At 39.5% G+C, this 16,034-nt stretch overlaps 1 protein-coding gene and 1 long non-coding RNA gene across 4 annotated transcripts in view; one reads left to right on the top strand and one right to left on the bottom strand.

Annotated features, from left to right (window-relative positions):
• The window catches only part of LOC122545152, a 22,856-nt gene extending 20,595 nt beyond the window's left edge, over window positions 1-2,261 (bottom strand). For all 3 annotated transcript variants that reach the window (XR_006310504.1, XR_006310503.1, XR_006310505.1), the window contains exon 1: window positions 1,728-2,261. This is a non-coding gene — a long non-coding RNA (uncharacterized LOC122545152). The remainder of the gene's footprint in view (window positions 1-1,727) is intronic.
• A 1,505-nt stretch (window positions 2,262-3,766) lies between these two features.
• The window catches only part of gja1b (gap junction protein alpha 1b), a 20,501-nt gene continuing 8,233 nt past the window's right edge, over window positions 3,767-16,034 (top strand). Inside the window, exon 1 of the mRNA XM_043684280.1 lies at window positions 3,767-3,903. The gene's annotated coding sequence lies outside the window, so the exon portion shown is untranslated. The remainder of the gene's footprint in view (window positions 3,904-16,034) is intronic.

The raw sequence follows: 16,034 nt of genomic DNA, 5'->3' as shown, positions 1-16,034 counted from the left end.
GTTTGCCAACCTCCAGTCTTCCGGCACCTCACCTGTGACTATCGATGATACAAATATCTCAGCAAGAGGCCCAGCAATCACTTCTCTAGCTTCCCACAGAGTTCTAGGGTACACCTGATCAGGTCCTGGGGATTTATCCACCTTTAACCGTTTCAAGACATCCAGCACTTCCTCCCCTGTAATCTGGACATTTTGCAAGATGCCACCATCTATTTCCCTACAGTCTATATCTTCCATATCTTTTTCCACAGTAAATACTGATGCAAAATATTCATTTAGTATCTCCCCTATCTTCTGTGGCTCCACACAAAGGCCGCCTTGCTGATTTTTGAGGGGCCATATTCTCTCCCTCATTACCCTTTTGTTCTTAATATATTTGTAAAACCCCTTTGGATTCTCCTTAATTCTATTTGCCAAAGCTATCTCATGTCCCCGTTTTGCCCTCCTGATTTCCCTCTTAAGTATACTCCTACTTTCTTTATATTCTTCTAAGGATTCACTCGATCTATCCTGTCTATACCTGACATATGCTTCCTTCTTTTCCTTAACCAAACTCTCAATTTCTTTAGTCATCCAGCATTCCCTATAGCTACCAGCCTTCCCTTCACCCTGACAGGAATATACTGTCTCTGGATTCTTGTTATCGCATTTCTGAAGGCTTCCCATTTTCCAGCCGTCCCTTTACCTGTGAACAAATGTGATGTGAGGTCAATGTGATTGTGCTCTAGTTCCCCTGCAGATATAATATTGACATACGATTCTAATGAATCCATGTAAGACTCTGTTAACTCATTTTTAGATTAGAATCAGTCTAAATATCATGGAACAGACAACAGCACACAGGGGGCTAACACCTTCAACACACTATCTGGGCTGACACCACTTGTTTAAGTTAACCTGAGAATGTGACTTTTAAAAAAAAAGTTTTATGATTTACGTATGAAAGAAGTGAAACTAACATGGTCTTTCTAACAGATGAGAGACGTAAACAATCAAGGTATTTTTCAATGTATAATTTGTTATATCACACTGTAAACTTTTGCTATAAATTCTGTGTATTACAATTCTGTCCTCCACAACCAATGAAGGAGCAGCGCTCAGAAAGCTAGTGCTTCCAATTAAACCTGTTGGACTATAACCTGGTGTTGTGTGATTTTTAACTTGGTTTTACAAAGAAGGGATTAATGCAGAATATAGCGATGACTGTTCTAATATGGACCAAAACATAAGTCCTTATGTTGGACGTCTGTGTAAATCTGAAATAATGTACACAGCTTGACACTGGAGTATTCAGAACAATTTTAAAAGTTTACTTCAACCCCACTCAATCTAATCTCTCTACACCACCTTCCTTTTCAGGACACGTACATATCTGCCACGTGCTTAAAGCTCAGTAATCATTCCTTCAGACTGTCTACACTTGTACTTCGCCAGTTTTAAGAACTTTTTCAACACAAAATCGATGTAGGAAAAGAAAATTATCAATAGGTAGCTAAGATGTTCGAGGTTTACAGCTAAAATAATCTTGCACCAGTGGACGAGAAATTGAGACCAGAAGGTGAGAAACGAGGGGGCGCAACAGCACCGTACTCAGCTTCTACTCGCAAACCCGAATATCCCTGCTCACAGCGCTTCATCTTCACCCGAGGCAACCTTCGAAAACAAACTCCATTATACAGGCCAACTGTACTTCTGGAAGATGCAAAGCTGTTTCCTTAAGTACGTACTGTGCACCAGAACCAGTAACTCCTCAATACCGTATATACCGGGCACCACAGTCAGCGGATGCGCTCGAACAGTGAGATGGGTCACTTCGAGCGAAGTCACTTCTTCCCGCAGATCATAATCCAGCTCTGCTTTTCGATAATCCAGACCGATCAGAACATGTTCTGATCAAAGAAATAGCTACTTAACGTAAACTAAAGCAATTACAAGGTTTTTTTTTCCCCCTCCGGGGAGATTTAATAAACATAGATTTCCTTCCACAAGTTTGAGGCAATCAACCCACTCCAGGCAGCGCGTACGTAGACAGCATCCGTCTGGTGGCTCTGGCGACTTTACAAAACTGATCTTCCAGTTTACACTTTCCACAAGTATCGCAGCGAGAGTGCAGGGCAATTCGGTCTGATTGTCAGCACAAGGTGCAACTGAGTGTTATCACTGGTGTGCTTTAAATAACTCTCCATAGTTATTGTGGTGGTGTTCGCCGAGCTGGGAGTTTGTGTTGCAGACATTTCGTCCCCTGTCTGGGTGCCATCCTCAGTCACCTAGACAGGGGACGAAACGTCTGCAACACAAACTCCCAGCTCGGCGAACACCACCACAACAACGAGCACCCGAGCTACGAATCTTCTCCCAAACTTTGAACTCTTCACAGTCTTTGCAGACCCAAACTTGAAAGATTCCTGGGAAATGACAGCTATTTTTAAATTTTTCTTCGTGTCATCCCAGTTTATTTGTTGGGCAAAGGCAAATCCAAAAACACAACGCGCAGGCACATTTGCATTTCAAGATGTATCTTGGGAACGGCCTCCACAAACGAAACCAGTGCTGGAGAAACTCAACAGGTCTGGCAGCACCGGTGCAGATACAGCAGAGTTTCGGCTCCAGTGACTTTTCTTCAAAACAGGGAATGGCTTAAATTGAGATTTCTAGGTCTTTAATGTTAACAACATTTTACCATATAAGATTATTTCAATTCAGCTTGCGACGTTCCAGAGTGGAATTCAAATGTTTTAAGTTATTTTATAGTAATCCTTGACAACTCTGTATTTCTAATGGAAAACGAGCCGGTCAAAAACAAACCCTGTTTGATCATACGTTGGTGAAGTCAAAAGTTACGGTTTTGTTTCGTTTCTATATTTCTATTGGATTCATTTCACATATTGAACGACATCCTAACACAGTAACACAAGGGGATTGCGACAGTATTAAACCAGCTTGTCACTCAGTCTTCATAACATCTCCAAACATTGACATGTTGACATTACTCGTCAACGATATTTTTTTTTGTGAAATAGTTTTGTATTCTCGACAGATTACGTTGGTAAAAGACAGTCGGAGTGTCACCCTCGGAGTCACTTGATTTTGCAATGAAAGTCCTAATTGTTTAGACAGATAGAGTCATAGAGGTGTACAGCATGGAAATAGACCCTTCAGTCCAACCTGTCCATGCCCAGATATCCCAACGCAAACTAGTCCCACCTGCTAGCACCAGGCCCACATCCCTCCAAACCCTTCCTATTCATATACCCATCCAAATGCCTCTTAAATGTTGCAATTGTACCAGCCTCCATCACTTCCTCTGGCTGGAGATGTGAAAATTCGACCTGTAAAAGGAGGGAGACAGTATTCTTTATTATCAGGCCACACATTGTTGTTTCCTAACACTCTTGAGGAGCAAATAGTCCACGTGAATGTAAAAGTTCATTGTTTGAAATGTGTTTGAAGTATGGGGTTAGCTTTAATGCAGTGTAGACCAGTTGAATGACAGTATTAATATATCAGAAAGATGCTTAGCAGATTGCGTGCTAGGGCTGCGAGATGTACTGGTAACAGTTACCAGTTGTAGAAGCTCCGTGGTTACAGTTTAGATATGGGACGGAACAGCCCTGGGGGCGGCCAGAGCTCACACTGAGAGGAGCTGTGGGCTAAAGGGACAGGCGGCTGCGAGATCCCTGTGAAACTTGCGGAGTTCAGCAGCGGCCGTGACGTCACGCGTCAGATGACCCTCAAAACTTTTTTTGAGCTAAAAGAGCTTTAAATCGAGCAGCGGAGTTTGCACAGGCTAGAGACAGGTTCTTCCTTCAGCTAGGAGTAGAGCAACATCCAGCTGATTGGTTTTACTGCTCCCGAGCTGAACGATCCGAATCCGCGCCCACGTTTTCTCCCGAGACTTTGTCGGTAAGGTGTACAACTTACTTCTCACTAAGTTTGCAGGAGTTCATACTCACTTTCCAGCTGGTGAAAGTAACTCTTGTGCACTGTATGGTGTGTGTTAAAGTGATGTTGTCCTCTCCAGAGGTTGATAGTTTCAAAACTGCTCTGCATTGCTGATATTGAAGGATTGTTGGGGAATATTAAAGGGATGAATGGAATACACTCCAACCGTGCTCGATCCCACATGCAAAGAAATATAATCTTTCCCCAGCCTTGAATTTACAAAACTCGCTCAGTATCTAACTTATTCCAGCCTTTGAGAGAAGGTAAAAGGGACGGATATTAACTAACCCCTCTCATCTTCAAACAGTAAGGTTAATCTAACAGCATCTTTACCTGACCTGATTTCTTGAAGTGAATTGGATTAAATTCCCTACGACTTGAAAGTACAAATGTTTGAAAACGCGGCGTTTTGGTCTTTAAACGTCACGCTTTCCTTCTAAACTAACCAACTCTCGTAGTTTTGTTTTAGTTTGGAAATGTTAGCTAACGGTCTTATCCATACGGCCAGCCCCACCTCCTGGTGTTTCCTACCTCTGGGGAAAACCAAAGCAGAGCTCGGTGAGGTGAACTGTTGCCACTGAGCTGTTCCGCCGAAGTGAAGCGAAACTCCTCTGGGTGCCCGGTAACAGGTGGTCTTGTCCAGTGCAGGCGTCCCAGTGAAGGCAGGACAGAGCCTGTGGGGACAGTGGGAGTCTCCCTACCCCCGGAACAGGAGAGCCGGGTTCAAGTCCCTTCCTGACCCAGGCATGCATCGTAACAGACATAGCCAGGCTGATTAGCAAAGTTGGAGTATTTCGTAGTACAGCCCAAGGACTACATTTGCCTCCGAAACCAAACGTTTCAACAACAACTTATGCAGCTTTTAAAACAATGGGAAAACCCAGTGCATTTCACAGGAGCTATATAAAGGGAGGAGACCCGGGTTCAAGTCCACCACCCTCCAGGGAAGCGTGAAATACTATCTCTGAACAGGTACTTTGGGAAAATACCCAATATTCCAGTCAGGAAAATGTGTGTTTTAATTGTGACTTTGTGGAATCCTAGTTGTATGATTTATGTTCACAAAAGCAGACTACTTTTCTAGTTACCTGTCATTAACAATCTGTTGTATTAAGTACCATTTGAAGACGCGGATAAGCTCATGTTAAAAGCGAGCCAGCGCAAATGTCATATCGGATCCACTACAGAGTAAACCAGCTGAGAATTGGGGACTGAGAGGGGTTTTACCCGGCATTAGAGACAGATTGTAAAACTTCGCAATGAAGTTGAAAAAAAGTACTTAAGTTAAGCATGTATTTTGATATGAAAGCAAGAATGCTTTCCCTTAAGAAAAATACTTCTTTCGGAAAGCAGTTCATGAAAGAAACAAAAAGTAGCTTTCAGGAGGATCATGTTCACAGCAGTGCTCTGGAAATGACACACTCTACATCGTACATTGGTGAGGTGGTGTGTACGCGAAAGTTGGTGTTGAACAAATCGGAAGCAATATTTAATTAAGATATCACAGACTGCAAACTCCGGAGTAGGTGTTAAGCTTAAATGAAAAGTTACCAAAGAATGTAGACATCAAAATAAAACGGCCAGGAGTACATTGTTATCAAATCCAGAGATAACACAACTGAGGGCTCCAGCAGTAGATGAGCTGAGATGGGTGACGTTGGGCGATTTAACAGGGGTGGGAAAAGATCATCTTCAAATGTGCATAATGAGGTTAGAATCTCATCTCAGGATCAAATTTGGTGCTAATGTCGTGAACAGATTGGCTTAATCTCAGACTGTTACCATCATTACCAGGGATAGAGATGGAGCCAGAAATTAAAGGAATTAAGTTTAGAGAGGGGATTAAAAACAACTTTAGTCTTCACACTTCTTTTAAAATTATAGCTCATTATAGCTAATAGATAAGCAGTCTTGTAATATAGTAACAACGCCGGAGCCAGAGAGAATTGGACAGAATTGGATTTCAGCAGCATACCTGTGAAAATTAACACTGTCCTTTCGGATGAAGTTGCTTTGGGAAAGCAATTAAATGAGAACTAAAAGTTAGATAAGAATAGATTCCTGGGGGACACTAGAAGCAATTGACATTCTGGAATCGACCAGAGAACAAGTTATTGTTATGCTTTACACTATGTCGTGTGACAGGATTAATTAAGAACCTTAGAGTAAAGGAACCCCTGGGTAGCAGCAAGCACAATAAGATCAAATTTTACATTCAGTTAGAATGGAAGACTCATATTTTAAACCTAAATTAAAAACAACAGTACTGGCATGAAAGCTGAACGAGTTGAAGTTGACTAGTTGATCTATCTAGGCTAGGGGATAGATCAATAGAGACAAGGTGGCAGATATTTAAGAGGATATTACAGAATACTCAGAATAAATATATTCCAACTAACAGTCTAAAGGGAGGAGCCACTAATTAAATCAGTTAAGATAACATAAAACTTGAGGAAAATGCATATAAATGCAAAAGTATGAGTGAAAAGTCAATTTATTGGTCAGAATATTAAAAACAGCAGGGAATGACTGAAAGGTTAATCTGGAAGAGGAAATCTGAAATGAGATGAAGCAAGCTGGAATGTAACAACAGACAGCAAGAGTTTCTACAGTTACTTGAAAAGGGGAAAAAAAGTAAATGAATTGAGCTCTGATCCTCTAAAGCATGGTGAAAATAAGAAACTAATAGTAAATAATAAAGAAATGGTGGATGAAATGAACAAATATTTTGTTTCTTTCTTCACATTGGAGGATATATTAAACATTGCTGTTGTACATGTGAATCAGGAGGTGGGAAGGGACTGAGGAATTCGGTGAAATTATGAATACAAGGCAAGTGGTGCCAAGCGGACCGATGGCGTTATATGCTGACAAGACAAGACTTGGGGTCCAGATGGATTACATCCTAGGGTCTCAAAAGAGGTGGCTCATAAGTAAGTAGATGCATTGGTGTTAGTTTTCCAAACTTTGCTAGATCCTGGAAATATTCAATCGGACTTGAAAGTACTAAATATAATTCTTCTATTCAAGGAGGGAAGAAGGCAGAAAACAGGAAATTATAGGCAAGGTAGCTTAGCATCTGTCATAGGGAAGGTGTGAGAATTGAACAGTAGAATTGTTATGACTGAATACTTGTCAAAGGGAAATCACATTTAACCAATTTATTGGAGTTATTTGAAATAGTAACATGCACTGTGGATAATAAAAGGGAGCCTATAAGTGAATTTCCAGAAATAATAATATTACATCAAAATAAAAGTTCATGTTGTATAGGGTAACATATAGGCTTAGATAAGAGATTGGTTGGCAGAAAACAAAATATGTGTCAATGAGTTTTTGCTTAATTGGCAGGATATGATGAGTGGGTGTGTTCTGGGGAATCCATCTTTTACAGTTTTCATCAATGGATTAGAGGAGGGGAAAGTAGTCATGGAAACTAAATTCACAGAAAATACCAAGGCAGGGAAGAAGGTATGTTGTGGAGAAGACATGAGGATGTCATAGGCAGATATAGATAGGTTGAATGAGTGGGTAAAAAGTAAAGCAAATTAGGTATAATATGGGACAATGTGAATTTGTTCACTTTAATGAGAAGAATAAGAAAGCAGAATTTCATGGTGCAGAGGGATTTAGGTGTTCAGATGTTTGTACAGCATATATGAAGAAGGGTAATGGGATGCTATCTTTTATTATGAGATGAAATGTATAGAAGAGTAAAAAACTCAAGCTTCAGCTACACACGACATTAATGAGAACATGTCTGTAATGCTGTGTGAAATTTGGTCTCCTTATTTGGTGAAGGATGTAAATACATTGGAGTCATTTCGAAGAAGGTTTGCTACTTTGATGTAAAACAAAGAACTGTGGTTGCTAGATATCTGAAATGAAAACAGAAAGTTCTGGAGAGACTTGGCAAATCTGGAAGCATCTATGGAGGGAAAAACAAAGTAAATATTTCGAGTCCAGTGATCCTTCGTCAGAACTTCTGGACTCCAAATGTGTTTTTTTTTGTCCATTGATGTTACCTGATCTGCTGAGTACTCCAGCGGTTTCTGATTTTGTTGCAAAATTGATACCTGGAATTGCTGGCTTGTCTTATGAGGATACATGCATAGGTTGGGCTTGTTTTTTACTGAAGTTTAGTGGGTGAGGGTGAATTGATTGAAGTGTGTAAGATGGTTTTGACAACGTTGAACTTGCAAAAATTGTTTTCTCTTGTGCATCAATCCGTTACAAGGGAACAAGGTCTTAAAATTTGCGAACATCTTTTTAAGAGGTGAAGAGGAGTAACCTTTTTATAAAAGTCTTACACAACCTTGGAATTTTCTGCATCAGAAGGCAGTACGGGGGAGAGTGTCATTGAATATTTATAAGACAGAAGTAGATGAAACCATTTGAGGCAGGGTTTCAAAGGCTATAAGGGGTAGTTGAGAATGGGAAATTTGTATCAGTCATGGTCTTACTTTACTGAGTGTTGGGCCAGGTTTAAGGGGCTGAATGATTTGCCATTCCTGTTCTGTATTTCCACCTGCCCACCATTAAAGCTCTGGTTTGGGACTTTAAGGCTTTAAAGTGGCACTGGGTATATGACAAGCTTTCAGATTGGCCAAACAAAGAGAGATGAATATTAAGTTTTACATATCTTTTCCGTCAAGGTTCTTGTTACAGGATGCTCAAAATATTTTTGTTACCAGAATGTGAAAATGCAATAAAATATGTTACCAATCATATTTCAATTCACATCCAAATATTAAATATACTTAAGAAAATTAGGATATATGTTCAAATCCCAACATGAAAGTTGGCATGGTGAAATTTGAATTCGAAAAGGTATTCAAAGCTAGATTAATGGTAGGCATGCAACTACTGTCTCTTGTTGTAAAACCCACCTGGTTCATAAATGTCCTAACTTCCTCTGGCCTACATATAACTCCAGATCCACAGCAATATAGTTGACTCTTAACTGTCCTCTGAAATAGCTTTTCAAATCACTCAGTTTCAGGGCAGTTAGGGATGCCCAATAAATATTAGCCAAGCCAGTGAAGGTGATGTTGAATGAATAAATTTAAAGCAAAGACATGCCAAGCACTGAGAAATTAACCACAGACTCTCTAAGATGTTTTCACCTTTTTAACTATCTTGAATTCAATAAAATGTATTTTTTTTTGCTCATAGATACTGTGCATAAATTATATTTAACACGTGATTCCTGCAGTAAAGAACATGAAGCAGCTGTTCTTCCTTACAATAATTGTTTTGTATCTGAACATTAGATTTACACCACATAAACTTCCAAATGAGTTCAGATTTATCACATGAACCTATTCATGTTAGGAATCTATGTGGCTATTATAATTTCTTAAACTTAAAGATTTTTTGATTGGGGACAAAAGTGGCATGTTGTCACGGTTTTTCATCTTAACCCCCTCAGGACAGACAGAAGCATGCCACATTCCAAAGGAAACATAAATTTGAACTGCATGAGAAATAGGATGAGAATTTGTGGACATGTGGGTTCAAATTGGCTGCGGCATTGGCAGGGAAAATACACTTTGGGACAATTATCCCAAAACATTTTTATTTAAATTTTAAAAAAATGAGTCAACTCTGATTAGGTGCGGATCACTATCAGAAATGCACCAGAGTACATTATCCCTCAAGCTTTTATTTCATTGAGAAAGTAATAATAGTGGCAAATTTCTTTTGCCCGGCAAGGAACAGGCTTTATTAATGAATATATGTAGCTTGTATCAAACATAAGTGAGCTACTATGCAAAGTTGACTGATAATCTTGGTTGTCAGTGTAATTCTTGTTATAATTGCACAAGTATGACCAAATTGCAGAATCAAATGTAATGCTGGATACTGCGTTCCTAGTTTTCAAGCACAGATTGATTGTGTACAGTCAGTTACCTGTGAATAGCCAGAGAGATGCCTTGTTTGATATGATCCACAAATTCATACTTCTAGTCTATATTCATGACATCACACTGACACTGATTCACACACTTGGTACAGTATGTAGAATGGTTTTTGGTTTAATGACATCATCCTATTGGTGGAGAATATTGTGCATGTGGCTACAGCTTAATTGCACCATGAAATAGCTAGCTTCTCATGTTGCTCATGTTTTTGAGACATCTTATCCCTCCATGGTTGCATGATGTAGAATGGTCATGTTTCAGGATAGTAAGTGGTGACCTTAGGCACAATCCCGAGTTTGTGTGATTTACGGTGAGTGATAATCTTATCAGGGTAGCCATTACCCTGCAAAATAGATTTGATCTAACCTATTTCAACATCAAGCCTGCACAGCAAACAAATGGCTTAGGCTATATATATGCGCTTGCCTATATGGTCAAACTTGTGTGGAGCTTAAGAATCCCAAAGTGTAAACTGACCGGTGAAGGCTCATGGTTGACACCCATTAGCAGATTTCTCAACTACCACATTGAAGAAAGCAAGTTTGTTAGACTGCTTCAAAGGTGAATTTACACATTGGATTGGTCCAATTAATGCATGTAAGAATTTTCTTACATACAACCACATATTTCAATATATCAGAAATATACAAAGTGTAAGAGGAAAGGCATCATTCCATTGAAACACATATCCCATGGTAGTTGATGAAAATGTTTGCGAGACCTGGGCCTAGAGGGGATTCCATGTATGTAGGTGAGTGTGATGTCAGTAAAGTTGAACTCAACTGTGTGAGTGGCCAAGTTTATAAGTGCCGTTGTCTGAATCTACATATGCTGAAATGTATCTATACAGGTTGGCAGTGTTGAATGGGCATGTGGTCACAGAATTACTATTAAAATGCAGGTCCTGTATCTTCTTTGGGAAGTTAAAGGAATCCTTCACCAGGTATGTGGTAAAATTGCTCAGAACTGGTTGTAGTAAATTACACGACTTTTTATTTTGTTCAGAACCAGTCATAGATACAGTAGGACAAAAATAAACAATACTTTGTGTCCTGCACAGCCCATGTATATAACACAGTGATACCATGCAGTTTGTGCTTTGGAACAAGTTTAACAGATGTATTGTTAATTTTCTTTTAAACAATATTCAACCATTTCAGTTTATTGAATTCTTTTGAAGTGCTGTCACATTTATGGCCAGGAGGGCAGCCATTTTGCATTACAAAGATTTTGCATGCACCAATGAGAATATTTCAAACTTTGGTAGGAGTAGAAAACTGGGCATGGATTAGTCACTTTGTTTTAGCCGTTAATAATTTGAGGCAGGGTGTACAATGGGCATCTGATCTATGATCACTGATTTTTCTGCTCTTTCAATTATCTGAAATCCATTTTTAAGGATGGTGTCTGAAAAAGTGTTGATAAATTCACTTAAAACTCCAATCCTCTTTTGTCATGGCATTACCTTTGCATTCACCTAAGAGGTAAACTAATTCTGGTTTATTAGGTTATCTGAATTAGGCACCTCTTTCAGATAACCCTATTGTACTGAAGTGTCAGTCTAATTTCCATACTCAGTTAAGGAATAGAGCTTGCACCCGTAACCTTTCAGAAATACCAAGAGTACTAGCACTGAGCAAAGTCTCATATTTGTTTTTATAAATCCAGGTTATTTGAATTAGTTTATAAAATAGCAAATACTTCACTTTCTACATTCTCCTGTGACATATTGTAGCTCGATGTGTTACCAGAGCAGCCAAAATTTGAGAATCAATTCAATTTATACATTGATTTGAACGTTGATAACCTTAATTGGACAAATGTGGATTGAACACTACAACTAAATAAGCAGCATTACTTATTCGATATGAAAATTCCAGAACATTGTAGGTGAGAGGCAATATTAAAATTTAACTGGTGTGTACTTGTATTCATTAAACACACTTAGTTTTGTCACTTTTTCCTTTTTATGGTTTGTTTTTGTAACCATTACCAATACATTATACCCATACAAGAGCTGATTAACATAACATGCATTATTAAATTCTTGTGACTATCTCAAAATTGCTACTTTTCTCCAGTCTTGATAGAAAAGAAACCTGTTACAATTTTAAAATATCTGCTCATTCCATTTTCCTACTGATATATTTGAAAGGCATAGCGCAAACATTTCTTCAAAGTTTATTTCATCCCTTCTGTTTTCATTGCTCCTCTCTTCACATCTTGAGCTTTCTTTTTTCTTCTGTAGCGCATCTGACTTCTTATAATATTGGTCCAGCTGGTGTTTGGCAGCAGGCTGTTTGTTTCTAGGAGGAGGGGAAACATGTCATACCCTCCTCCCCAACTTATGAGCAAATGCTTTTCTAGCTTAGATCACTCAAAATTAAAAACTTTGCCAGATGATTAGATTAATTTCCTCTTGAAGTGTTGACATTAAGTATGGTTACCCTACTGCCTTCCAACAGGCAGTTGACCTATTTTTCTAATCAACCTGTTACAGTCAGAGAGTCATAGAGCTATACAGCATGGAAACAGACGCTTCAGTCCAACTTGTTCATGCTGACCAGATATTCTAAATTAACCTAGTTCCATTTGCCAGCATTTGGCCCGTATCTCTTCCTATCCAGATGCCTTTTAAATGTTGTAATTGTACCAGCCTCCTCCACTTCCTCTGGCAGCTCATTCCGTACACTCACCATCCTCTGCATCAAAAAGTTGTTCCTTAGGTTCCTTTTAAATCTTTCCTTTCTCACTTTAAACCTGTGCGCTCTAGTTTTGGACACCGCTACACTGGTGAAAAGACCTTGGCTATTCACTCAAACTATGCCCATTATGATTTTATAAACCTTTATAAGGTCATGCCTCAGCCTCTGAAACTCTAGGGTAAATAGCCCCAGCCTATTCAGCGTTTCCCTCTAGCTCAAACCCTCCAACCTTGGCAGCATCCTTATAAATCTTTTCTGAACCCTTTCAAGTTTCACAACATGCTTGCTACAGCAGGGGGACCAGAACTGCATGCAGTATTCTGGAACTGGCCAATATCCTGTATAGCCGCAACATGACCCCCCAACTCCGATAGTCAATGCACTGACCAATAAAGGCAAGCATACCACATACCTTCTTCACTGTCCTGTCTATCTGTGACTCTACTTTCAAGGATTATTATTTCACACATCTGGAGCAGGTGGGATTAGAAACCAGGTCTCCTTGTCCAGGAGTAGCGCACTACCACTGTACCACAAGAGGGCCTCCCAACAGGCAGTTGAACTATTTTTCTAATCAATGTGTTCAGAAATGTTATTACATAGTTCTGGAGCAGAATGGACTTGAATCTGAGCTTCCCTGGTCCAGAGCAGGGACCCAACCGGTAGTTGAATAGATATCAGCTAACTCAATCTGCGGGTGCATTAGAACCTAAGACCTTCCCTGTTTAGAGTTTAGTGAGGTGATGGACCAGAAAAGCAGTTAATTAGTTCATTTTGCTTCATATGAAAAGATGCTATTTAATCCTTAGAGTCCTTAATACTTAGACTATTTTTTCAAAACAAATGTCAAGTAAAGTAGTAGGATAATATTATTAGTAATTTATTATTACATGACAATATTATTGCTTGTGAAAACTTTCAACTTACTGTTTCTTACCACTATAGCATCCTTTTTTTTCTTCCTGCATTTATTTGGTTAAGTTTTCTGAATTGCTTTTTACTTTTTTTTTTCCTTGACATATGAGAACTGCTGACAAGGGCTGCAATTATTGTACATTTCTAATTATATTCAGTAAAGTCACCACAGTCCTTCTCTTCCATGAGAGAGAGGGAAAGAACCGGTGGTGAGTTTAACCTGAGAATCACCACACTTTATTTGAGGGGCAAAATTGAGATGGTGGGCCTTTTCATGGTAGACTCAACTGGTATGGGAAGTGAATCCATGCTACCTGTATCACAAATGGGCTATACAGCCAACTGACCCTGTATTACATTTTAAGAAGGTGATGGCTGGTCACTTCCTTGAAATACTGCAGTTGGTGTAGTTTAAGAATACCCAGAGTGACATGGGGAAGAATAGTTTATTGACATTCTAAAGCATTTGCTGGCTTTGTTCTTTTGTAAGTTAAAGGCTTTTGGGTTCAGTAAGTTATTGATAAGGAACCTTGGAATTGCTGCAGTGCATCTTGTGGATGATTCACCTTCCACTACTGTGAGTCAGCGGTGGACCGAATGAATGTTGGAAGTGGATGGGGTGTCCCTCAAGTAGCCTGCTCTGTCTTGGATCATTTCGAGACTCTTGAGTGTTGTTCTCACTATCTATCAGATAAGTAGAGAACATTCCATTACATTCTTGATTTGTGCCTTGTAGATGGTGGACAAGGAGGGAAGTTATTTTCCAGCCTCAGACCTACTCTTATGAATGTAATATTTATATGGAGTCAGTTCTCTTGAATGTTAACCACAGGGTTGTCAGATTCAATTATGGTAATACCATTGAATATCAAAGTGAGGTGATTAAAACACTGTGGATGAACTTATTCTGTTAGGGAATAATTTTTCCTTTAACTTGTTTCACTTCATCCAAATATAAAATATGGCCATGGGTACCTGCAAAGTCCTTCATTGTATCTGCCTTTTTTTTATGGGATCTGTCTCAAATTGGTAAAATTAATCAATTTTGCTTCTGATTTGTACCATCCTCTTGCCTTTGACTGGTCCCCCCACTTCCTTGACTTCCCTGGCTCCATTCTTGGGCTTACACTATCAACTAATATTTATTACAAACCGACTGACTCCCGCAGCTACCTTGAATACACTTCAGACCATAAGATGTAGGAGCAGAAGTAGGCCACTTGACCATCAAAAACACTGTGCCATTTAATTAGATCATGACTGAATTGATACTCCTCCACTTCACATTCCTGCTTTATGCCCATAATGGTTGATTCCCTTATTGAGTGAAAATCTGTCTATTTCAATTTTGAATATGCACAATGACCCAGCATTGACAGCCATCTGCAGTAAAATTCCACAGATTCCTTACCTTTCAAGAGGAAAAAAAGTTTCCTGGTATCTTGCTTCCTATAAGGACACCATTCTATTTTATCAGTTTCTTTGTCTCTTTACATTTGTTCTGTTTATGCCGCTTCCATAAGTGTTTCTGATGTGTTTTCCATTTTCCTCCACTGTGAACTGTCCCCATCTGTGGTGGACAGGGGCCTCAGCTGTGTTCAACTCGTTTCCTGCACTTCTACCCTTGCCTCTGCCCCTCCTTTCCAGAACTACGATAGACTTTTGCTTGTCCTTGCTTTCCAATTCACAAGCCTGTTCAAAAGATCATTTTTCATTATTTCTGCCATTTCCAGTATAACTCTACCACCAGATGTATTTTTCTCTTTTTCCCCTGTCAGAATTTCTAAGGGATATCCATTTCCTGAAACTCACTCCTCTCACCGCCAGTATTTCTGCCCCACAACCCCCAATGCAATCACAGGAGATGTAACATTTTCCCTTTTATCTTTTCCCTCATCACAGTCCACAGCCCCACACACTCCTTTTCAAGTTAGCAGCAATTTACTTGTACTTCTTTCAATTAAGTCTACTGTGTATTTGTTGCTCACAATGCAGACTTATCTGTATTAGGGAGATGAAATTCAGACTGAGAGACCTCTTTGGGAGACCTTCTGGAAGCATGAAGAGGACCTTCTGATAATTTTTCATTTTAATACACCAACTTGCTCTCAAGTTTCCATTTTTGTTGCAGTGTTCCAGGAAAGCCCAATGAAAACAGAAGGAACAGCACCTAGTTTTCCATTGCACTTTGCAGCCCTCAGGACTCAATATGGCATTCAACAAATTCAGACCATGAACCCTGTCATCTTTTCTTACCTCCTCATTCTCCAGTTTTCTGGGTTTTGCTTTTATCAGAGCTGACTTGTATTATATTAACATCCACTGATACCACAAATCTGGACCTATCCTTTTTCCATGTAATAATCACCAGTCTCACTTTGCCTTTTTGTTCTGTGTGGTAAAAACAATGATTGCAGATGCTGGAAACCAGATTCTGGATCAGTGGTGCTGGAAGAGCCCAGCAATTCAGGCAGCATCCGAGGACAGGCAAAATCGACGTTTCGGGCAAAAGCCCTTCATCAGGAATAAAGGCAGAGAGCCTGAAGCG

Source organism: Chiloscyllium plagiosum, chromosome 3 (assembly GCF_004010195.1).
Source record: "Chiloscyllium plagiosum isolate BGI_BamShark_2017 chromosome 3, ASM401019v2, whole genome shotgun sequence".
In the NCBI taxonomy this organism is placed as follows: domain Eukaryota; kingdom Metazoa; phylum Chordata; class Chondrichthyes; order Orectolobiformes; family Hemiscylliidae; genus Chiloscyllium; species Chiloscyllium plagiosum.
The sequence above is the reverse complement of the archived record's forward strand: the minus strand, read 5'-3'. Positions and strand labels throughout refer to the sequence as shown.